The sequence below is a fragment of the Pseudorca crassidens genome, chromosome 14 (assembly GCF_039906515.1).
Source record: "Pseudorca crassidens isolate mPseCra1 chromosome 14, mPseCra1.hap1, whole genome shotgun sequence".
Taxonomy (NCBI): domain Eukaryota; kingdom Metazoa; phylum Chordata; class Mammalia; order Artiodactyla; family Delphinidae; genus Pseudorca; species Pseudorca crassidens.
In genome coordinates, this window is record NC_090309.1 from 9,024,140 (window position 1) to 9,048,134 (window position 23,995).

Consider the following 23,995-nt stretch of genomic DNA (forward strand, 5'->3'; position numbering starts at 1 on the left):
CTTCCTGGAAAATAGGGTCTTTGCAGATGTAGTCAAGTTAAAATGAGATCATGAGGGTGGGCCCTATTCCAATATGACTGATGTCCTCACGAAAAGGAGAAATTTGGACTCAGGGACAAACACACACAGAGGAAAGAGGGTCACGTGAAGACAGAGGATTGGAGTCATGCACTCGTAATTTTAATGAGTGCCAAAGATTGTCAGCAAACCACCAGAAGCTGGCAAGAGGTTTAGGAAGGGTCCTTCCCCTACAGGTTACAGAGGCAGCATGGCCCTGCCAACACCTTGCTTTTGGACTTCTAGCCTCAAGAACTATGAGACAATAAATTTCTGTTGTTGTAAGCCACCTGGTTTTGTGGTGCGCTGTTATGGCAGCCTTGAGAAACTAACACAGACCTTGACTCTGGACATGCTGCTTGAAAGGCAGTTAGGGTCAGAACTAGCTTGGGAATGTGTGAGGTTCCGGGTAGGGTTCTCAGGGGGACTGTGTACGGGAGAGGCCCTGGGTGAGAGGTGAGTGCTTCAGCAACAAGGAACTCCAGGAACGCTCACCATTCATTTACTTATTACTGCACCACATGGCACAGGTGTAGACCACGCGTGTGTGCGCACGCGTGCTCGCGCGCGCGCACACACACACACACACCAGTCCATACGCAATCTTAGAAAGACTTCTCATTTCCTGATTGATGTGCTACTTATTTCTGTTTTGGGTTTTGTCTTGTTTTTTAGTTCCTAATGTCTTTGATTAACCATTTTTCTACATACTCTGTAACATTTTATTTTAAAATACAAACAGCCAGTTATAACTACTGTGCACCTTTCATTCCACGTCAGGATTACAGCATCACTTGTCACACCTGACAGAAAGTTTAGACGTGCCCTTAGGTGACTAAATTCACTGGAAATGATACAAATGAATAATAAAAAAATGTTTAAAGTGGAAGTAAGGCCAACTAGTCAGTTTGTCTTAGTGTATAACAAAGCTTCAACATTCATTGTGCAATTTTTTTATTTCTAAATTTGTTTTGATAACCGCATTCCAATGTAAGTTGGCTTTGATTTTTTTAATACTTTTCTGGGCCTTATTTTCCTTATCTGTAAAGTAGGGATGATAATAACGCTATCTCTGAGGTTGCCGAGGCTTCACAGTTAACTTGGAAACATGCCAGGCACATACCTAATGCTCCAGGGTGTTAAGTCTGAAAGGTATTTCGGGCCCAGGTCCTGCCCTTAAGGAGTCTATAGTCAACTTTGGGATACCAGCAAGTGAGGCAACACTGGGTTTCTTCCTCTCCCCAGCCGCTCCCCTCAGCCCTTCCTTTACCTGGGAGAAAGTCTTTTCTAGAAGGTTAAAAAGACAGAGACTGTGATAGTAAAAGAGTGTTAAAGATAGATTAGCATCTTTCAGGCTTCTCCTTAGCTCAATATGACTACAGTTTCCTAAACTTTACTGGAGCTCTTTGTTTCTTCAAGTGGATCCAAGTAACTGTTTAGTGTCCTTTATTTCTGTCTGAAGGACTTTCTGCAGGCAGGTTTGCTAGTGATGAATTTTCTCAGTTTTTGTTTATCTAGTTATGTCTTAATTTCACCTTCTTTTTTCAAAACTATCTTTAGAAAGACAGTTTGCTGGACACAGAATTCTTGGTCAACAGTCTTTTTCTTTCAGAACCTTTGACTATTTCATCCCTTCTGGCCCTGTGGTTTCTGATGAGAAATCAATTGAGCTTACTGAGGATTTCATGTTTATGATGAATTGCTTCTTTCTTCCTGTTTTCAAGGTTCACTTTTTGTCTTTAGTTGTCAATAGTTTGGTTTGATATTTGATATTTCTAGTTTGATATTTCGAGGTGTGGATCTTTTTAAGTTTATCCTGCTTGAAGTGCGTTGAGTTTCTTGGATGTGTAGATTATTTTTCATCAGATCTGGAAAGTTTTGAGCCATGGTTTCTTAATATATTATTTCTGCCCCTTTCTCTTTCTCCTCTTCTTCTGGGACTCCAGAAGATTCGGGGAGTCTCTGTTCATTTTTGTTCACTCTTTTTTCTTTTTATCCTTCAGAATAGATCATTTAATTTGGCCCATTTTCAAGTTCACTGATTCTTCCTTCTGCCTGTTCAAATTTGTTGAGCCCTTCTAGTGAATTTTCATTTCAATTACTACACATTTCTATATTTTTTCATAATTTCTATCTATTAATATTTTGTATTTGGTGAGACATCATTGTCATACTTTCCTTTAGTTCTTTAACAGGTTTCCTTTAGTTCTATGAACATATTTAAAATAGCTAATTTAAAACCACTGTCACCATGATTCTGGGCACTTGGTTTTCAAGGCTGCCACAGAGCTGGGTGGGGAGGAGGGGAAATGGAAATAGGGCAAGTTAAAATGCCAGAAAAACCATTGTTCTTACTCTAATTCAGCCTTTAAAGGAATAAATAAATAAACACTACTTCTGGATTGCTAAAAGTCTTTGGTTAATTTCCATAGTTCTGAAAAACATTGATTCTGAAAAGTTTGCCATTTTTTGCTTTTATGGAGTTTTGCCTATCCTTACATTGCCACATTTGCTGACATTACTTAATTTCATTGATTTCTGGTCTTTTATTATTTTTTTCTCAGCACTTCTTTAGATGCATCCTGCAAATATCGATAAGTTGTATTTTATTTTCATTTAGTTACATGGAACTTTTTCCATTGAGACTTCCTCTTTAACGCATGGATAATTTAGAATTCTGTTGTTTTATATCCAAGTGTTTATAGATTTTCCTATTGACTTTCTGTTATTGATTCCTACCTTGGTTCCATTATCTTCAAAGAACTTACTTTGTATGATTTAAAATCTTTTAAGTGTGTTGAGGTTTGGGGATGGAAAAAGATATTCCATGTAAATGGAAATCAAAAGAAAGCTGGAGTAGCAATACACATATCAGATACAATAGACTTTAAAATAAAGACTTTTACAAGAGACAAGGAAGGACACTACATAATGATCAAGGGATCAATCCAAGAAGAAGATATAACAGTTACAAATATATATGCATCCAACATAGGAGCACCTCAATACATAACGCTAATGCTAACAGCCATAAAAGAGGAAATCGACAGTAACACAATAATAGTGGGGGACTTTAACACCTCACTTACACTGATGGACAGATCATCCAGACAGAAAATTAATAAGGAAACACAAGCTTTAAATGACACAATACACCAGATTTAACTGATATTTATAGGACATTCCACCTGAAAAGAGCAGATTATACTTTCTTCTCAAGTGCACATGGAACATTCTCCAGGATAGATCACATCTTGGGTCACAAATCAAGCCTTGGAAAATTTAAGAAAACTGAAAACATATCAAGCATCCTTTGCAACCACAACACTATGAGATTAGAAATCAATTACGGGGATAAACGTAAAAAACACAAACACATGGAGGCTAAACAATATGTTACTAATAATCAGGAGGTCACTGAAGAAATCAAAGGGGAAATCAAAAAATACCTAGAGACAAATGACAATGAAAACACAGTGATCCAAAACCTATGGGATGCAGCAAAAACAGTTCTAAGTGGGAAGTTTATAGCAATACAATCCTACCTCAAGAGACAAGAAAAATCTCAAATAAACAATCTAAGCTTACACCTAAAGAAACTAGAGAAAGAAGAACAAACAAAACCCAAAATTAGTAGAAGGAAAGAAATCATAACGATCAGAGCAGAAATAAATGAAATAGAAACAAAGAAAACAATAGCAAAGATCAGTAAAACTAAATGCTGCTTCTTTGAGAAGATAAACAAAATTGATAGACCTTTGCCCAGACTCATCAAGAAAAAGAGGGAGAAGACTCAAATCAAAATTAGAAATGAAAAAGGAGAAGTTACAATGGACACCGCAGAAATACAAAGCATCATAAAAGACTACTACAAGCAACTCTATGCCAATAAAATGGACAACCTGCAAGAAATGGACAAATTCTTAGAAAGGTATAACCTTCCAAGACTGAACCAGGAAGAAATAGAAAATATGAACAGACCAATCACAAGCACTGAGATTGAAACTGTGATTAAAAATCTTCCAACAAACAAAAGTCCAGGACCAGATGGCTTCACAGGTGAATTCTATCAAACATTTAGAGAAGAGCTAACACACATCCTTCTCAAACTCTTCCAAAAAATTGCAGAGGAAGGAACACTCCCAAACTCATTCTGTGAGGTCACCATCACCCTGATACCAAAACCAAACAAAGATACACCAAAAAAAAAAAAAGAAAATTACAGACCAATATCATTGATGAATATAGATGCAAAAATCCTCAACAAAATACTAGCAAACAGAATCCAACAACACATTAAAAGGATCATACACCATGGTCAAGTGGGATTTATCCCAGGGATGCAAGGATTCTTCAGTATACGCAAATCAATCAATGTGATACACCATATTAACAAACTGAATAATAAAAACCATATGATCATCTCAATAGATGCAGAAAAAGCTTTTGACAAAATTCAACACCCATCTGTGATAAAAACTTTCCAGAAAGTGGGCATAGAGGTTACCTACCTCAACATAATAAAGGCGATATATGACAAACCCACAGCAAACATCATTCTCAATGGTGAAAAACTGAAAGCATTTCCTCTAAGATCAGGAACAAGACAAGGATGTCCACTATCACCACTCTTATTCAACATAGTTTTGGAATCCTAGCCATGGCAACCAGAGAAGAACAAGAAATAAAAGGAATACAAATTGGAAAAGAAGAAGTAAAACTGTCACTGTTTGCAGATTTCATGATACTATACATAGATAATCCTAAAGATGCCAACAGAAAACTACTAGAGCTAATCAATGAATTTGGTGAAGTTGCAGGATACAAAATTAACGCACACAAATCTTTTGCATTCCTAAAGACAAACAACGAAAGATCAGAAAGCGAAATTAAGGAAACACTCCCATTCACCATTGCAACAAAATGAATAAAATACCTAGGAATAAACCTACTTAAGGAGGTAAAAGACCTGTACTCAGAAAACTATAAGACACTGATGAAAGAAATCAAACATGACACAAACAGATGGAGAGATATACCATGTTCTTGGATTGGAAGAATCAATATTGTGAAAATGACTATACTACCCAAAGCAATCTACAGATTCAATGCAATCCCTATCAAATTACCAGTGGCATTTTCTACAGAACTAGAACAAAAAATCTTAAAATTTTTATGGAGATGCAAAAGACCCCGAATAGCCAAAGCAACCTTGAGGGGAAAAAATGGAGCTGGAAGAATCAGACTCCCTGACTTCTGACTATACTACAAAGCTACAGTAATCAAGACAATATGGTACTGGCACAAAAACAGAAATATAGATCAATGGAACAGGATAGAAAGCCCAGAGATAAACCCATGCACCTATGGTCACCTTATCTTTGATAAAGGAGGCAAGGATACACAATGGAGAAAAGACAGTGTCTTCAATAAGTGGTGCTGGGAAAACTGGACAGCTACATGGAAAAGAATGAAATCAGAACACTCCCTGACACCATACACAACAATAAACTCAAAATGTATTAAAGACCTAAATGTAAGACCAGACACTATAAAACTCTTAGAGGAAAATATAGGAAGAACACTCTTTGACATAAATCACAGCAAGATCTTTTTTGATCCACCTCCTAGAGTAATGGAAATAAAAACAAAAATAAACAAATGGGACCTAATGAAACTTAAAAGCTTTTCCACAGCAAACAAAACTATAAACAAGAAGAAAAACAACCCTCAGAATGGGAGAAAATATTTGCAAACAAACCAACGGACAAAAGATTAATCTCCAAAATATATAAACAACCCATGCAACTCAATATTAAAAAAACAAATAACCCAATCAAAAACTGGGCAGAAGACCTGAATAGACATTTCTCCAAAGAAGACATACAGATGGGCAAGAAGCACATGAACAGCTGCTCAACGTCACTAACTATTAGAAAAATGCAAATCAAAACTACGGTGAGGTATCACCTCACACCAGTTAGAATGGGCATCATCAGAAAATCTACAAACAACAAATGCTAGAGAGGGTGTGGAGAAAAGGGAGCCCTCTTGCACTGCTGGTGGAAATGTAAACTGATACAGCCACTATGGAGGACAGGATGGAGGTTCCTTAAAAAACTAAAATTAGAATTACCATATGACCGAGCAATCCCACTACTGGGCATATACCCAGAGAAAACCATAATTCAAAAAGACACATGCACTCCAATGTTCATTGCAGTACTATTTACAATAGCCAGGTCATGGAAGCAACCTAAATGCCCATCAACAGACAAATGGATAAAGATGTGGTACACATATACAATGGAATAATACTCAGCCATAGAAAGGAACGAAACTGGGTCATTTGTAGAGACGTGGATGGACCTAAGGACTGTGATGCAGAGTGAAGTAAGACAGAAAGAGAAAAACAAATATCGTATATTAACGCATTTATGTGGAATCTAGAAAAATGGTACAGATTAACCGGTTTGCAAGGCAGAAATAGAGACACAGATGTAGAGAACAAACATATGGACACCAAGGGGGGAAAACGGTGGGCGTGGTGATGGGATGAATTGGGAGATTGGGATTGACATGTATACACTAATATGTATAAAATAGGTAACTAAGAAGAACCTGCTGTATAAAAAAATAAAAAAATTCAAATATAAAAAAAAATGTGTTGAGGTTTGTTTTATGGCCCTGGATATGTATGGTCTATCTTTCTTTGTGAATGTTTCATGGGCACTTAAAAAAGAATGCATATTTTGCTGTTGTTGGGTAGAGTGTTCCATAAATGTTAATTAGATCTTGTTGGTGGGTGGTGGTGTTCAGATCTTCTGTATCTTTGCTGATTTTCTGTCTAATATCTCTATCAATTGCTGAGTGGAGTGTTGATATCCCAAGTATATTCATGAATTTGTTTTTAATATTTGTCTACTATATATATACATAACTTATCACAGTCTATTGTTAAAGATGTTTAATTGCTTTTTTTTGTTTGTTTGTTTTTGTTTTTGCGGTAGGTGGGCCTCTCACTGTTGTGGCCTCTCCCGTTGCGGAGCACAGGCTCCGGAAGCGCAGGCTCAGCGGCCATGGCTCACGGGCCCAGCCGCTCTGCGGCATGTGGGATCTTCCCGGACCGGGACGCAAACCCATGTCCCCTGCATCAGCAGGTGGACTCTCAACCACTGCGCCACCAGGGAAGCCCTTAATTGCTTTTTTGGTTTTATTTCATTTTATTGTTTTATTGAAGTATAGTTGATTTATAATGTGTTAATTTTTGCTGTACAGCAAAGTGACTCAGTTATACATATATTATATATATACATACTTTTTTGTATTCTTTTCTATTATGGTTTATCACAGGATATTGAATATATTTCCCTGTGCTATACAGTAGGACCTTGTTGTTTACTCATTCTATATATAATAGTTTGCGTCTACTAATCCCAAAGTCCCAAACCATCCGTCCCCCATCCCCCTCCTCCTTGGCCACCATGAGTCTCTTCTCTATGTCTGTGAGTCTGTTTTTGTTTCGTAAATAAGTTCATTTGTTTCATATTTTAGGTTCCACATATAAGTGATATCATATGGTATTTGTCTTTCTCTTTCTGACTTACTTCTCTTAGTATAATAATCTCTAAGTCCATCCACATTGCTGCAGATGGCATTGTTTTATTTATTTATTTTTAACATCTTGGCATTGTTTTATTTTATTTTATTTTATTTATTTATTTATTTTACTGGTACGCGGGCCTCTCACTGCTGTGGCCTCTCCCGTTGCGGAGCACAGGCTCCGGACGCGCAGGCTCAGCAGCCATGGCTCACGGGCCCAGCCGCTCCGCGGCATGTGGGATCCTCCCGGACCGGGGCACGAACCCGTGTCCCCGGCATTGGCAGGCAGACTCTCAACCACTGCACCACCAGGGAAGCCCAGCATTGTTTTATTTTTAATTAACTTTTTAGTTATAGTAAGAATACTTAACATGAGAACTATCCTCTTAATAGATTTTTAATGTACAATACTATATTGTTATCTATACGCATGTTGTATAGCAGACCTTTAGAACTGTTACCCATTGATTAGCAACTCCCCACCTCCCTTTCCCCCAGTCCCTGGAAACTACTATTCTATTTTTGGCCTCTGTGAGTTAGACTATTTTAGATACCTCGTAAAAGTGGAATCATGCAGTATTTGTCCATCTGTGACTGGCTCATTTCACTTATCATAAAGTCCTCAAGGTTCATTCATGTTGTCATATGTTGCAAGATTTCCTTTTGTATGGTCAGGCTATTCAAGATGACTGTTCTCCGAAATTTTGCCTTTTGCAACAACATGGAATGACTCGGAGGGCATTATGCTAAGGGAAATAAGTCAGAGAGAGAAAGACAAATACTGTATGATATCATTTATATGTGCAACCTAAAAGGTACAACAAACTAGTGAATATAACAAAAAAGAAGCAAACTCACAGATATATAGAACACACTAGTGGTTTCCAGTGGTCGAGGGGCCGGGGGAATATAGGGGTGAGAAAGTGGGAGAAACAAACTATTGAGCGTAAGATAGGTTCAGGGATATATTGTACAGCATGGGGAATATAGCCAGTATTTTGTAATAACTGTAAATGGAAAGTAACCTTTAAAAATTGTGTGGAAAAATTTTTTTAAAAAGTTGTTCTCCTACTCTCTGTGCATCACCTGCTCAACCAGTCCCTGCTTCACTCACATGACTATCCAGTTCTCTTAATTATAGGGCTTAATCAGCAACTGCCTATGTACTTGCCCACTGCCCCAGCTGCTGGTTTCCCTGGTAACTGATGAGCCAACCTGATATCAATTCCCCCATAAATGGTAGCTTTCTTCTTCGCTCCCCATCGCCCCCCCTCCCCTGCCGTCAGTAGTGAAGATTGCTGCCATGTCCTAGCTGCCAACTGCTGTACTTGGTGGAGTATTGCCTCAGGACACTTTGCTTCAGACTGGTAAGCTTCCCTGTCCAATAAACCATTGATGTCTTTGTCACTGTAACGGGGCTCTTTCTTAGGTCTCAGACTGGGCAACTGCAAGGCTCACAGGCTTGCAGGGTGTAACCCAACACCTTTTTTAAAGCTGAATAATATTCCTGTGTATGTATATACCACATTTTCTTTTGCCATTCAACATCAGTGAAAATTGAGGTTGTTTTCCTATCTTGACTCTTGTAAATAGTGCTGCAATGAACATGAGGGTGCTAATATCTCTTCACGATCTTGATTTCAATTTTATGAAAAAACAAATTCCTAGAAATGGAATTTCTGTATCATATGGTAGTTCTATTTTTAATTTTTTTAGGAACCTCCATACTGTTTTCTATAGCAGCTGCATCATTTTACATTCCTACCAACAGTATACCAGGGTTCCAATTTCTCCACATTCTCATCAGCGCTTTTTTTTAATAGTGAAAACACTATTTTTTTTTTTTATAATAGCCATCCTGACAGGTATGAGGTGACTCTCATTGTGGTTTTGATTTCCATTTCCCTAATGATTAGTCATGTTGGTCATCTTTTCATATACCTGTGGGCCGTTGGTCTGTCTTCTTTGTTTTTCCACTTTAAGAGAAGTATAGAAAACTTTCTTCTATCTATCCACTTAAAAATATAATTTTTTGCTATTTCCTCTATATACATGGAGCACTGCATCAGATAATGTTACGATTTTTGCTTCAACCACTGAATATTATTTTAAAAACTCATGAGAAATAAAATAGTCTATATTTATTCCCCTCCCCACTTTGTGTGTTTATGGGTTTTTTTTGTTTGTTTTTCGTTTGGTTTTTTTTTTTTCATTGTTATTTCCTTTCTACAGTTCCACGCCTTCTTCTGTTACGTTTTCCTTGAAAAACTTCTTTTGGCCTTTCTTTAAGGCTAGATCTGCTAACAAAAAGTTCTCTTCATTACTCTTTGCCTGAGAATGTCTTTATTTCCACTTCAATCTTGAAGGATAGTCTTGCCAGATGTAGAATTCATGATTGACAGGTTTTTTTCTTAGCACTTAAAAAACATTGTGCCACTTCCTTCTGGCCTTCTTGGTTCCTCAGAAGAAATCTGCTGTCGTTCAAATTGTTTTTCTTATGTAGGTAAAGTGTTTCTTTCTGGATGCTTCAGATTTTTTATTTGTTCTTAGGTTTGACTATGATGTGTCTTGGTGTGAATTTCTTTGGGTTTATTCTGTTTGGGGCTCACTCAGATTTTGGAATGTGTTGTTTTATGTTCTTTGCCTAAACTGGGAAATTTTCAGTCATTATAGCTTCAACTATTTTTTTCATCTCCACTTTCTTTCTCTTCTCCTTCTAGGACTCCAATAATATGAATATTAGATTTTTTTCATTATAGTCCCACAGGTGCCTGAGACTCTGTTCTTTTTCTTTTCAGTGTATTTTCTCTGTGCTGTTCAGATTGAGTAATTTCTATTGTTATATCCTCAATCTCATTGATTTATTTCTCTGAAATATTTTTTTCTGGCATTGAGTCCATTCAGTGAAGCTTTTTTTTTTTTTAAATTGGGTTATTGTATCTTTAGTTCTATCATTTAATTTCCCTTTGGTTCTTTTTTCAAACCTCTACTCCTTTTCTGAGATTTTCTATTTTTTCCTGTGTTTCAAACACGTGTGTAATTGCTTGTTGAAGCATTTTTAAAATAATGGCTGCCTTAAAGTTCTTGTAAGGGAATTCTAACACGTGAGTCATCTCAGTGTTGACATCTGTTGATGGTCTCTCTAACTCAAAATTGTGATTTTCTTGGTTGTTGGTATGATGAGTAATTTTCAGTTGTATTCTGGACATTTTGATTATTATATTGTGAGACACTGAATCCTATGTAACTTTTGTGGCAGACAGTCACCCGTTTTAGCATACAGGTATAGCATACAGGTCAAGGTGTGGGTGGGTTTTCAGCTCCCTGCTGGACCCTGTTGACAGCATCCTGACACAGGCTGAGCAGTGACTCATACCTCCTGTGAGTACAAAGGAGTGGGGTGGAAGTTCAACAACTCTGTTAGCACTGACTCACACTACCTCATTGTCTCCAAGTGGGGTGTAGCTCAGCTCCCTGCTGAGCTGACACCAGGGTGGGGGATGTGATGGACCGTCTAGTCCCCCCACAAACTGCCTCCTTCCATTTCACTGAGGCCAGGTGGAAGGAGATGTGCAGATCCCCACTGAGCCCCACTGAAAGCTCCAAAGCAGGAATATCAGGGCACTGCCTGCTTCTGCTGGGCGCAGACAGAAGGTTAGCTCCCTGTTTGGCCCCGCCGACACCACCAGCTGGATAAATCAGTAATGCACTCCTGTTTCCTTGAGGCTGTCAGGGGAACGGAAGACTAGCTCCCTTTGGGGCCTGGCTGAAAACTTGGGTGGGGATACTTATCCACTGTTGTTTGGCTGGAGTAGGGGAGGCGTCACCAAAAAGGTTTCCTGCTCTCTTCTGCATCTCTTTTCTTGGTCCTTTGTTCGGGAGGAATAGGCTTTTCTTGGAGCCTTTTTTTTTCTTTCATTGTTCTTGTTGGTGCTTGCATTTTGCAGGCTTCACCAATGCTCCATTCAGAATATACGGGAGGCAGGAGAAAAAACCTATTGTTTTCTCAATTCCTGTTGTTCTTAGGAAGTCTGCCTTCTGCCTTTCAGAGTCTTTTTATGCTTGTTTGTTGTGTTGTGTGCAGGGATTCTTTAGTCGTAAGAGGGAAATCCTGGGAGGAATGTAACTATTCCATCCTGGGTGGAACCAGAGCTCTGAAATTACTTTTTGTGAAGATCTGTAATGATGTGGAAAATGTTTCCTGTTAAGTAAAAAAGAAAGATATAATTTGTATCTATTACATAACCTTGACCATGAGTGGATGAATGGAATTAACATTTGTTGGGCAGATGGATGAATTAATTCATTAATATCCTCAGTCAATGCTGTACCACCTGATCCCCCAAATTTGATCACTTTCTTACTCCAAGCCTTAACATTTTCTACAAGCCTCTGTATGTACACAGCTGTGGTCTCACTGAAGTTTACCTTACAAATCCTGAACACCCTTGGAAATGTTATATTTGTGAGTCCTGATTTTAACCTTTTGTCCACTTTTATAATATATATAGTAGGTAGTGAAATTTTAGGAATAGATTTTTAAAGAAATTGGTTGGTCATTTTCCTGAGACTGACTAATTTGGTCAAATAATTTTTCCTGGCTAGGAAAAAAGGCAATCCTCATTACAATGAGACATTTATTTATCCATCAAGTAGATATGAAGTGAATGAGAATTAAAGAGACAGCTTTTATTTCTTTTCCTTTTCTTTTTTTTTACAGTAGTTCCTTATTGGTTATGTATTTTAAATATAGCAGTGTGCACATATCAATCCCAAATTCCCAGTCTATCCCTTCCCGCCACCCTTTCCACTGGTAACCATAAGTTCATTCTCTAAGTCTGTGAGTGTTTTTGTTTTGTAAGTAACTTCATTTGTGTCATTTTTTATATTCCGCATATAAGCAATATCATATGATATTTGTCTTTCTCTGTCTGACTTACTTCACTTAGTATGATAATCTCCAGGTCCATATGTGTTGCTGCAAATGGCATTAGTTCATTCTTTTTAATGGCTGAATAATATTCCATTGTATATATGTACCACATCTTCTTTAACCATTCAACAGTCGATGGACATTTAGGTTGCTTCCATGTCTTGGCTATTGTAAACAGCACTGCAATGCATGTATCATTTTGAACTATGTTTTTCTCTGGATATATGCCCAGGCGTGGGATTGCTGGATCATATGGTAGCTCTATTTTTAGTTTCGGAAGGAACCTCCATACTGTTCTCCCTAGTGGCTGTACCAATTTACATTCCCACCAATAGTGTAAGAGAGTTACCCTTTCCAGCATTTATTGTTTGTAGACTTTTTGATGATGGTCATTTTGACTGGTGTGAGGTGATATCTCATTGTAGTTTTTTTTTTTTTTTTGCGGCACACGGGCCTCTCACTGTCATGGCCTCTCCCATTGCAGAGCACAGTCTCCGGATGCGCAGGTTCAGCGGCCATGGCTCACGGGCACAGCCGCTCTGCGGCATGTGGGATCTTCCCGGACTGGGGCACGAACCCGCGTCCCCTGCATCGGCAGGTGGACTCTCAACCACTGCACCACCAGGGAAGCCCGATAGGCAACTGTTTTAAGGCAGTGAACAACAGGCAGCACAAGACTGTAATCCCTTAGAAAAAAGGAAACTTACAAAATGAGCTTCTTGATTGCCCAAACCTCTGCCTTGAGAACGTTTTCCAACAACTAGCAAAGAACTGGAACTTAAGTAGAACACTGTGGTCTATCCTAGCTGAGGACGTAGAAATAGTGTTCTGGGGCAGCTGAGGCAGGCAGACTCTGTGGGGCGGGATACAGCAAAGGAAGGACCTAAGAAGAGAGGGCACCTTAGAAGTCCATATGGAGAGCCCCCATGAATCCATTGCTGAGGGGTGGGCAGTCCATGTGCAGAGAAACACTTCTTGAGACTTACAAGACAGTAACTGCTATGATTTTGAGAGCAGAACAGGGAGTAGAGACTGAAGAGCACTTGAGGACATCGGAGTCCAGCCCTGCCGGAATGAAGAGATAGTGTTTACACCTCATTAGCATCCCTGGCATCCAGCTGAGACACTGGAAAGCCTGTACCTTAGGAGTAAGGACCAAGCCCTAGAGTAACGTCTGCTCTAAATTCACCCTAACAGAGTCTAAAGCCAAGTCCCAACAAAGTTCACATGGGATAAAGAGAGTTTGGAGGCTGAGTCCTGCCATATATACAGTGGAATATTACTCAGCCATAAAAAGAAACGAAATTGAGTTATTTGTAGTGAGGTAGATGGACCTAGAGTCTGTCATACAGAGTGAAATAAGTCCAAAAGAGAAAAACGAATACCAGATGCTAACACATATATATGGAATCTTAAAAAAAAAAAAAAGGTTCTGAAGAACCTAGGGGCAGGACAGGAATAAAGATGCAGATGTAGAGAATGGACTTGAAGACACAGATGGGGGGAAGGGTAAGCTGGGACGAAGTGAGAGAGTGGCATGGACTTATGCACACTGCCAAGTTAAAATGGCTTGGGAGAAATCTCGAACTTTCCACACAACAGCACTAACCAAATATAAATGTAAGCCTGTATAAGTTCACAGTGATTGTTCATTAATTAATGAGCCTGCTGAAACAAGAATCAACACTCTTCAGAGAAAGAAAACAAAAACTAGAGTCTCTAAAATGTACTATCACAATGGCTGAGAATCAAAACTTGTTAGACATACAAACAAACAGGGTAATAATCCATAGTAATTTTCTTTTAAAGAAGGCAGTTAGGGCTTCCCTGGTGGCACAGTGGTTGAGAGTCCGCCTGCCGAGGCAGGGGACACGGGTTCATGCCCCAGTCCGGGAAGATCCCACATGCTGCGGAGCGGCTGGGCCCGTGAGCCGTGGCCGCTGAGCCTGCACGTCCGGAGCCTGTGCTCTGCAACGGGAGAGGCCACAGCAGTGAGAGGCCCGTGTACCGTAAAAAAAAAAAAAAAAAGAAGGCTGTTAATTTAAACCAAATCTAAGATGGGCCTCGATTTTAGAATTCGCAAAAAAGACTTTAAAGTAGCTGTTAAACTTCTCTTAAAGGATTCGAGGAAAATATGATCTTGGAGAGTGAACAGATAAGGAATCTCAACAATGAAAATGAGATTTGAAAACTATGAAAAATGGAAATCCTTATTTAAAAATTTTATTTTATTAAAGTACAGTTGATTTCCAGTGTTGTGTTAATTTCTGCTGTACAGCAAAGTGATTCAGTTACACATATATGTACAATCTTTTTTCATATTCTTTTCCATTATGGTTTAATCACAGGATACTGAATCTAGTTCCCTCTGCTCTACAGTAGGGCCTTGTTGTTTATCCATTCTATATATAAAAGTTTGCATCTGCTAATCCCAAACTCCCAATCTATCCTTCCCCCACCCCTCCTCTCCCTTGACAACCACAAGTCTGTTCTCTATGTCTGTGAGTCTGTTTCTGTTTTGTAGATAAGTTCATTTGCATCATATTTTAAATTCCACATATAAGCGATATCATATGGTATTTGTCTTTTTCTTTCTGACTTACTTCACTTAGTATGATAATCTCTAGGACCATCCATATTGCTGCAAATGGCATTATTTCATTCTTTTTTATGGCTGAGTAGTATTCAAAAAAATGGAAATTATTGAAGTGAAAAGTAAAAATGTTATTTTGCGGCTTAAACAAAAAGGGATTCTGTGGACAGTTAAAAATGGGAAACTTGTTTCAAAAGAGTGTAACAGGTTGGCTTCCTGCAGTACTTCTTAAAGTCTTTAATATGCTTACATGCATTATGAGTATGCAAAAGACATTCTAGGGTACAATGGTTTCCACACATCATTGACTTCAGAACTCACATCACCCAGGAACAGTGGTCTGCAGAACATATTTAAAGATTATGTCTTCTACCTGTGCTCATTTCCTGCCCTGCCATGCACTCTCAGACCTTCATGCCCTTGAACAATATTTCCTCTGCTTCAAAACTTTTCATACACCCACATTCATCTGATTAACTATTCACCCTTTAAAACTTATTTTAAGATTCTCCTTTTTTTTTTTTTTTTGGCCATGCTGCACGGCTTGTGGGATATTAGTCCTCCAACCAGGGATCAAACCCGTGCCCTCTGCCTTGGAAGCGTGGATTCTTAACCACTGGACCGCCAGGGAAGTCCCTTTAAAACTTATTTTAAATATCCCCTTCTTTCTGAAGCCTTCCCAAACTCCCTCTCATAGAATTAGCCACTCCATCTTCTGAGATTCCCTAGCATTCTGTACAAACATCTGCTGAATCATCAATTGTCGTATTGCATTATAATTGTGTTTGCGCGACTCTCTTTCTTGTGACCTCCTTATGGGAACTGTCACCTCCTTGAGGCCAGCGATCAGTCTGACTCATCTTGATGTCCTCAGCGTACAATATAAGGCTAGGGGTTGGCAGCATCCTGAGTGTTTGTTGAATGAGCAATGTCTTACTTCAGAAGGTGACAACCAATGGAAAGCAATGATCAAGATGACACATGCTCCAATTTTTAGTAGCAAGTCACTAGAATCAGGCAAGTCACTAGAATCCTCTGAGGCACAGTATTTCCTGGTGATGAGGACCACAGACTCTGGGGCCAGACGGCCAGGGCTTTAATCTACACTCTATCACTTGCTACCTGTGTAACCTAGGGCAACTTAATTACGTCCTGTAGCCTGAGAGTCCTCATCTGAAAAGCGGGGGTACTAGCACACTCTACCTCACAGGATATGTGAGGATTAAATGAGAAATTCATGTAACGTAGCTAGCACAAAGCCCTACACATAGGAAGGATTCAGTGAGCCGTGGCTATTTGTATTGTTGGCCTTTCCTGCTTGTCACCTGCCTGCCACAACCTCCCCTCTAAGCATCAGTCTATTATCAGTATTCTCCCCTCCAGCTTCTGTACCTACCCACGCCCCTGCCTGCTCCTACGGCCCCTTACCAAAGCCTATCTTCCCACTTATACCAAAAGGGTAGCATGAGTTGTCAGCACGTTCCAGCATACGTTTATCACTACATTCACCTAGAATGCTTTATGCATAGGCCCCACTTACCCCTCAAGGCCAGATTAGATCTGAGTCTGCCCATGAAGCTTTACCAACTCTTAATTTTTCCCTTCCCTTCTGCAGTATTTGTCTGGTCCACATGATTTGACATTTGACTGCGTACTTCCATTATTTCATATATGCAAGTGCTCTTACCTCAAGAAAGAGTATGGTCCTTCTGAGCAGGGACCTCATCTCATTCGATTTCCTTCTGTAATGACCTCCTAGACGCAAGACCCAGGAAACGGCCATTGCAGGATACTTGAAGTGCAATAGGGCATCAGACCATCTCTGTAGATGCCTTTTGGGGTCTCGATGATTGTACAGCAGAGGTTACACCCTCTCAGCTGCCTACAGAGTCCAGGCGGCAGGTTTGTGTGTGAGACTCTCAAGGTTTAGATAACTAAACATTATAAGTCAGTAGGGTCATGTGTTATCTAAAAAGGTTTGATGGTGTTAGACTACGTGAGTAGAGGATAGGGTCTAGGACAAGGGCAAGAATTTTGTGTCCTCTCAGCTGGTGTGACATATTGTGTTTTATCCTTATACACTGATAGATTCTAGTGGCATTTCCAAGTGTATGCAAAGGAGGGAAGGTAGGGTGTTTAGTAATCTAGAAATGGCATCAGAGGATGAACAGCTGGAAGAGTTGAAGATATTCAGTTAAGAAAACATACAGCTTAATGTGGTGTCCTTTGATAAAGATTGTTAGAGTTTTTTCCAACCCTTGAAATCTAGCCTTGGTAGTGACATGGCTATAACAGCTTAGCAAGAGGCTCTTTATCAAATTACCTTTATCAAATCACTGTTAACTGAGTGATTTAGAAAGGTTCTTTTGCCTCTGTTCCCCCATTCCAACCTTAATTATAGAAAAAACAGCCCACGGTATTCTCCCCAAATCAGAGCTTTAAAACAACATGAACTATCTCATACAAAATGAAGTTCTAGACATCAGTAAAACAATACTCTTAACTGAGTGTAGGAAATGTAATGAATGTTAAGTGTAGGAAGACCGTGGATATTATCCCGCAATACTGGCATTACGTTATTGCAGACCTGTTAGGTTACTACACACGTCTACTTGAGATCGTAAGGAAGCGACTCAGCAAACACTCCAACAACTAATGATCATGAAACAGTCTGAGAGATTTTAAATGTTCAAAAGGAACAAATGGAACCCACAAGGCAGGAAGAGAACATTAGGGAAAATAAGGATGCAAATAGAAATTTTAGACATGAAATATATAGTCAGAAAAGTTAAGAACTCAGTAGACAAGTTAACCAGTCTGGACGACTAGAGAGAGAACTAGTGGTTTGGAAGATGAGTCTGAGGAAGTTACACTGAAGCACAGAGAGAAGAACAGAGATTGTGAAAGTGAAATCAATTTAATGTGAAGAATAGAATGACAAAATCCAATATGAATCTAATAGGAGACCCAGAGGAGAGAACAGAGAGAATGAAGGAGAGGCAACACATTGAAGAGGTAATGGCAGAGAATTTACCAGAATTGGAGGACAATGAATGCTCAGCTTGAAAAGGCACACTGGGACTTCCCTGGTGGCACAGTGGTTAAGAATCCGCCTGCCAATGCTGGGAACAGGGATTTGAGCCCTGGTCCGGGAAGATCCCACGTGGGGATGTACTTTGTATTGCAGGATGTTTAGCAGCATCTGTGGCCTCTACCTAACAGATGCCAGTGGGAACCCCACCCACAGTTGTAACGATGAAAACGGTCTCCAAATCAACCTCCCATTGTTTCTCAGATTCCTTTGACTACGATCCACAGCTGGACATTCTCACATACCTGAAACAAGTTTCAGAAAACATTTCTTATGCTTAATTGTCTGGTCTTTTCCATCCTTTTCTATTTCTTTTCTTTCTTGAATGCTCATGATGACTTACCTGTCACTTCAGTTTGACTTCTGCCTCAGAACTTCATCAAGACTCTTCTAGGTGAAGACCAGCAATGACCTCCTCGTCCAGCAGACCCTTTGCAGTCCTCAGCTTACCTGTGCCCTCAGTGGCACTACACAGCGTGGCCCACACGCTCCTCCCGAAGTTGTCTCTTTCGTTAGCTACCATGACATCACGGCCCCTCATTTTCCTCTGCCTCCTCTGCTCTATTTGTCTTCATTTCTGGATACTCCTTCTTTGTCTGATCTCTATATTGTGAAGGCTCTTAGAGGTCTGTCTTGTCATTTTCTTTCTTGCGCTAGATGATCTTCCACATTCTATGGCTTTCAATACCAACCATATGCCAAAGACTGCCAAATTTATGTTCACCCCAGACCTCTCTTCTGAGCTTGACACCCACAGATCCAACTTCCTTCTTGACATCTGCCCTGTTGATGTTTCACAGACATCTAAACAAAAACTCTTGCCTTTTCTCCAAATCTTTTATTCTTCCAACTTTTTAAATCTCAGTAAGTGGTACCACCAATCCACACAATTGCATAAGCCAGAAACCTAGATGTCATACTTGACATCTCCCAGGTGTCCAATGGATCAGGGTCTGTCAACCTGCAAAATACATCCTGAGTCTTTCTACTTCCCTCCATCCCCAAGGCCTTCATCTTACTCCAAGTCTCCATTATCTTTCACCGAGAGCACTGCAATGGACTTCTAACCGTCTTCCTGTTTCATTCTAATCCAGTCTCCGGCCAAGAGAAAGCAATACTCTAAAAATATAAATTTGATCATATCTCTTCTCTGCTTAAACTCCTTCAATGACTTCCCTTTGAATTTGGAATCAAGATCAAAGATCTCAGCCTGGTCTATGAAGGTCTCCGTGACGCCACCCCTGCCTGTCTCCCTAGACCCGCTGGGCACTGCTTACTTATGTACTACCCACTGCTTAGTAGCTCATCAGCTCTAGCCACACTGGCCCACCTTCTTTTCCTTCTATGAATTGCTGCCAATGCTCTTTCCCGCCTTGGGTCCTTGACTCTTCTTCCTCTGCCTGGAACACCTATTCCTCACTCTTTGCAAGCCACTTCCTACTACTGCTTGAGGTGTCAGATTAACTTCCACTTGCTTAAAGAGGCCTTCCTTGCTCACCACCTCCCACTCCAATCTCAATTAGGTCCCTATTATACTCTCTCCTGATGCTCTCTACTTTTCCCTGATTGCACCGGGTAAGTAGCTGTGTGATTATTTGTGCTCCCCACCAGAAAGTAAACTCTATAAGGACTGTTTTTGTTTTTTTTTTTTTTTGTGTGGTACGCGGGCCTCTCACTGTTGTGGCCTCTCCCATTGCGGAGCACAGGCTCCGGAGGCGCAGGCTCAGCGGCCATGGCTCACGGGCCTAGCCGCTCCGTGGCATGTGGGATCTTCCTGGACCAGGGCACGAACCCGTGTCCCCTGCATCGTCAGGCAGACTCTCAACCACTGCGCCACCAGGGAAGCCCCAGGACTGTTTTTTTTAATTTATTTTTTATTGAAGTATAGCTGAACTACAATGTTGTGTTAATTTCTACTGTACGGCAAGGTGGTTCAGTTATACATATACATTCTTTTTCATATTCTTTTCCACTATAGGTTATCACAGGATATTCAATATAGTTCCCTGTGCTGTACAGTAGGACCTTGTGCTTTATCCCTTCTATATATAATGATTTGCATCTGCTAACCCCAAACTCCCAATCCATCCCGTTCCACCCCCCTCCCCCTTGGCAACCACAAGTCTGTCTCTATGTATGTGAGTCTGTTTCTGTTTTGTTGATAAGTTCATTTGTGTCATTATTTGAGATTCCACATATAAGTGACATCATATGGTATTTGTCGTTCTCTTTCTGACTTTCTTCACTTAGTATGATAACCTCTAGGTGCATCCATGTTGCTGCAAATGGCAGTATTTCATTCTTTTTTATGGCTGAGTAGTATTCCATTATATATATATATATATATATATATATATATATACCACATCTTCTTTATCCATTCTAATGACTGTCTTTTATACTCACCTTGAGCCTAGGTCACTGTCTGGCACGAATTCAGCACTTTATAAATATTAATCAGATGAATGAATGAACAGTGTTATTTTGCAGAAAGAGATAGTGGGATGAGACCCAATGGGATGACTAATAGGTGTTGAGGAAATTAAGATGTCGAATTTGCACTATTCTTTTGAGAAAAGTGACAGTAAAGGGCATGTGAGAAAGTAACTGCTTGGAAAGGGGCAGCAGGGTCAAAGGAAGTTTCCTGTTTTAAACCATCCAAAGAGTGACATCAATGGCATAGATGAGTCTGGTGTCGGCAGGCCTCTTTCTCTATCCATGTCCTCAAGGAACTCAGCCAGTGTACCATCAGGATGTGACAAGTGCCTTTCTGAGTCATGTCCTTTTAGGTTCAAACGTCTACGACAGAGTTGCTGGTCCCCTACTCTCAACCCTCTTCTAACCATGGTTGTGTCCACTGCTCACCTCTTACCCCTGTTGTCAACTCAGCCCCACCTCGGGTGGGACTGCAAGACGTTTTCTTTCTAGACAACTCTGGCAAAACGTAAGTATGACCTTTGAGAACTGCTAACCCGAATACTGGAGGGTTGGTTCCAATAGAAACTAAGAATTTCTTCATTTTTACTTACAGAATTACAAGGTGATAATGAAAGTTGAGTTTTGTAATGAGTTTTAAATATCATCACCCAGGAAAGCTTTATCTCTGGCCATAGAGTCATAGCCTGTTGGAATATACTTGATGAACTGCCTCTTTCGCATGTGTGAGGTTGGACAAATCACTTTGTTTTTCTGAAGCTTCAGTTTCTTCATCAGTAAAATGAATGAGGGGCTGGATTAGACTCAGCTTGCAGTCAAGGATACATACGTGTTCAGACCACATGATCCACTCTCCAAATCAGGGTATTTGAGGGTAGGACCAGGCCTCTGTATTTTAGGAAGGCTCTACAGATGCTTCTGACATACACTGCTGGTTACTGGCTTAGATTCTTTTAATTTCTAACATTTTATATTAATACCCCTCATTTGCTTAAAGTAAAACCTGTCTAATAATAGCGCTAACATTTCCCTCACAAAATTTTGGCTACGATTGCATATAAATTGGGATTTTCTTTTTTTCTCAAGAGATACTTTATTCAGATGAATAATTCATTTATAATAAAAGAAACCCAAGTACTAATGTCTTATTAATCTATATGGCTATAATACATTCCCATGATTTAAATGAAACTAAGTACTTGATTTAGGAAGAATCCTACCACAATACATGAGATATCTTAATTAGGAAATGTTCTATAACATTCATGAGGAACAAAGGCAGTGTAAGAGTCTCCAAGCAAAACTACCTCATTTTACTACCAAACCTTTAGGCCTGAGAATCAGAGGAAAGTTCTCATATGGGGGATGAGAATAAAGAACTGAAACTTGCCATGGAATTGAGAACAGAAATTACAGGCATGGTTAAAAAAGCAGAACGTAGTTGTAGGGAAATCACCTTCTTGTAACAGAACCCAGTGGGTGAGTCAGAAAGCAGATGAATGAGAAATCCTGGTGGGACAGGCTCAGAACAGTGATGGGCCCCAGTCTCTCCAGTCCGTGCAGACAGGCGGGAGCAGCCATCTTGGATGAAGTGAACCCTCCACCCCACCGCAGGGAATGTAGACCTCCCACTACTGGCAAAGGTGCAGCAGGACAGTAATTCTATTGCTGCTAAGTGTCTCCATCATGCCAAAATCAAGCCTCAAAATCAGAACTGGCCTGAGTTATAGAAAGTAAAGTTGTTTTTCTTGCACACCCAGCTTTGTGAACTGCAATCCACCCCTGCCACAGACTTGCTATTGTCATTACCTTCGTTACTGTTATCTCTGCCTTCATGTTGGGAACCTTTGTCCTCTGCTCTGTGGCTGGAGTGTAGATAACTAACATACCCTGAGTCCTTCCTGTTCAGGTCACCATCTCTCCTCCCATTTCTCTGGGTATAAATTGCCCGGCCCCTTCCTCCCTTCACTAATAGCAGGAGAATTCATTTATTCTCTCCCTCATTTCATTCAGTCATTCTAAAAATGCCATGTGTTAGAGACCACTTTAGGGTACAGAAATATAGCAGGGAATAGACAAGCTCCTTCTCTCCTGAAGATTGCATTCTGAAGGTGAGGGACAGAGAGTAAACAAATAAATATATAATGTGTCAGGTGGTGACAAGTGCTCTGAAGATAAATATAGTAGGGTAAAGGAATGAAGAGAGACAGGAGACAGATGCTATTTTAGAGGTGGTCAGGGAGGCCTCTATGTTGAGCTGACATTTAAGCAGAGAGTTCTGGGAACTTATAAAAATGCTTTATACACATGATAACTACAGATAACCAGCCAACTGGCACAGTAGCGGGACTGTTCCCTTGACAGTATACGCAGAGCCCCGTCACAATCTAAGGCTAAATCAAATGACTTCTAAAACGCCACCCGGATGCATAGCTTCACTGATGAAAGAGAAACTGATCCAAAATAAAAACTGTAGCAGCAGAAATGGGCTTCCACTTAGGGAACAATGTTCCCTAAAACATATGCAAAATTACTCAGCAGAAGAATAAGATTGTGACAAAACCTAAATACCTAAAACTATCCAATTGGCATTTCCGAACAGTGTTTTCCCTTATGCAGTATTGATTTGGAAATGTTAAGAGAAGGTTGAGAAGTTCATGGTCCCACATTTTCCAAGCCTCCATAGGGAAATGGATAGTATAGGCTCTCAATTGCAAGTGAGGGAGGTGACTAGCTAAGAGTAACTAGAGATCCTCGTGGTGACGGAGCAGCCCTGTATCTTGATTGAGATGGTGGTTACATGAATCTACATGTGATGAAGCTGGATGGAACTAAACACACGCACAAATAAATAAGTGAACGCGTTAGAATTGGTGAAATCGGAACAGGCTCTATGGATTGTTCCAATGTTAATTTCTTACTTTTGACAGTATATATTCCTGCAAGATGTTACCATTGGGAGAAACTGGGTGAAGGGTACACAGAATTTCTCCTGGTTTTATTTCTTGCAACCACATGTGAATACGATTATATCAAAAAGTAAGTTAGAAACAAACAAACAAAGAATTCAGGCATTCTGAGCCCTGAGCCTAAGCCTTGACGATGATGTAGGGCCAGTGGTTGCAAATGTTTTATGTGTCAAAGGATTCTTTAATTAAACAATATAATCTTTGTGTGTGTGTGTGTGTGGTACAAGGGCCTCTCACTGTTGCGGCCTCTCCCGTTGCGGAGCACAGGCTCCGAACGCGCAGGCTCAGCGGCCATGGCTCACGGCCCAGCCGCT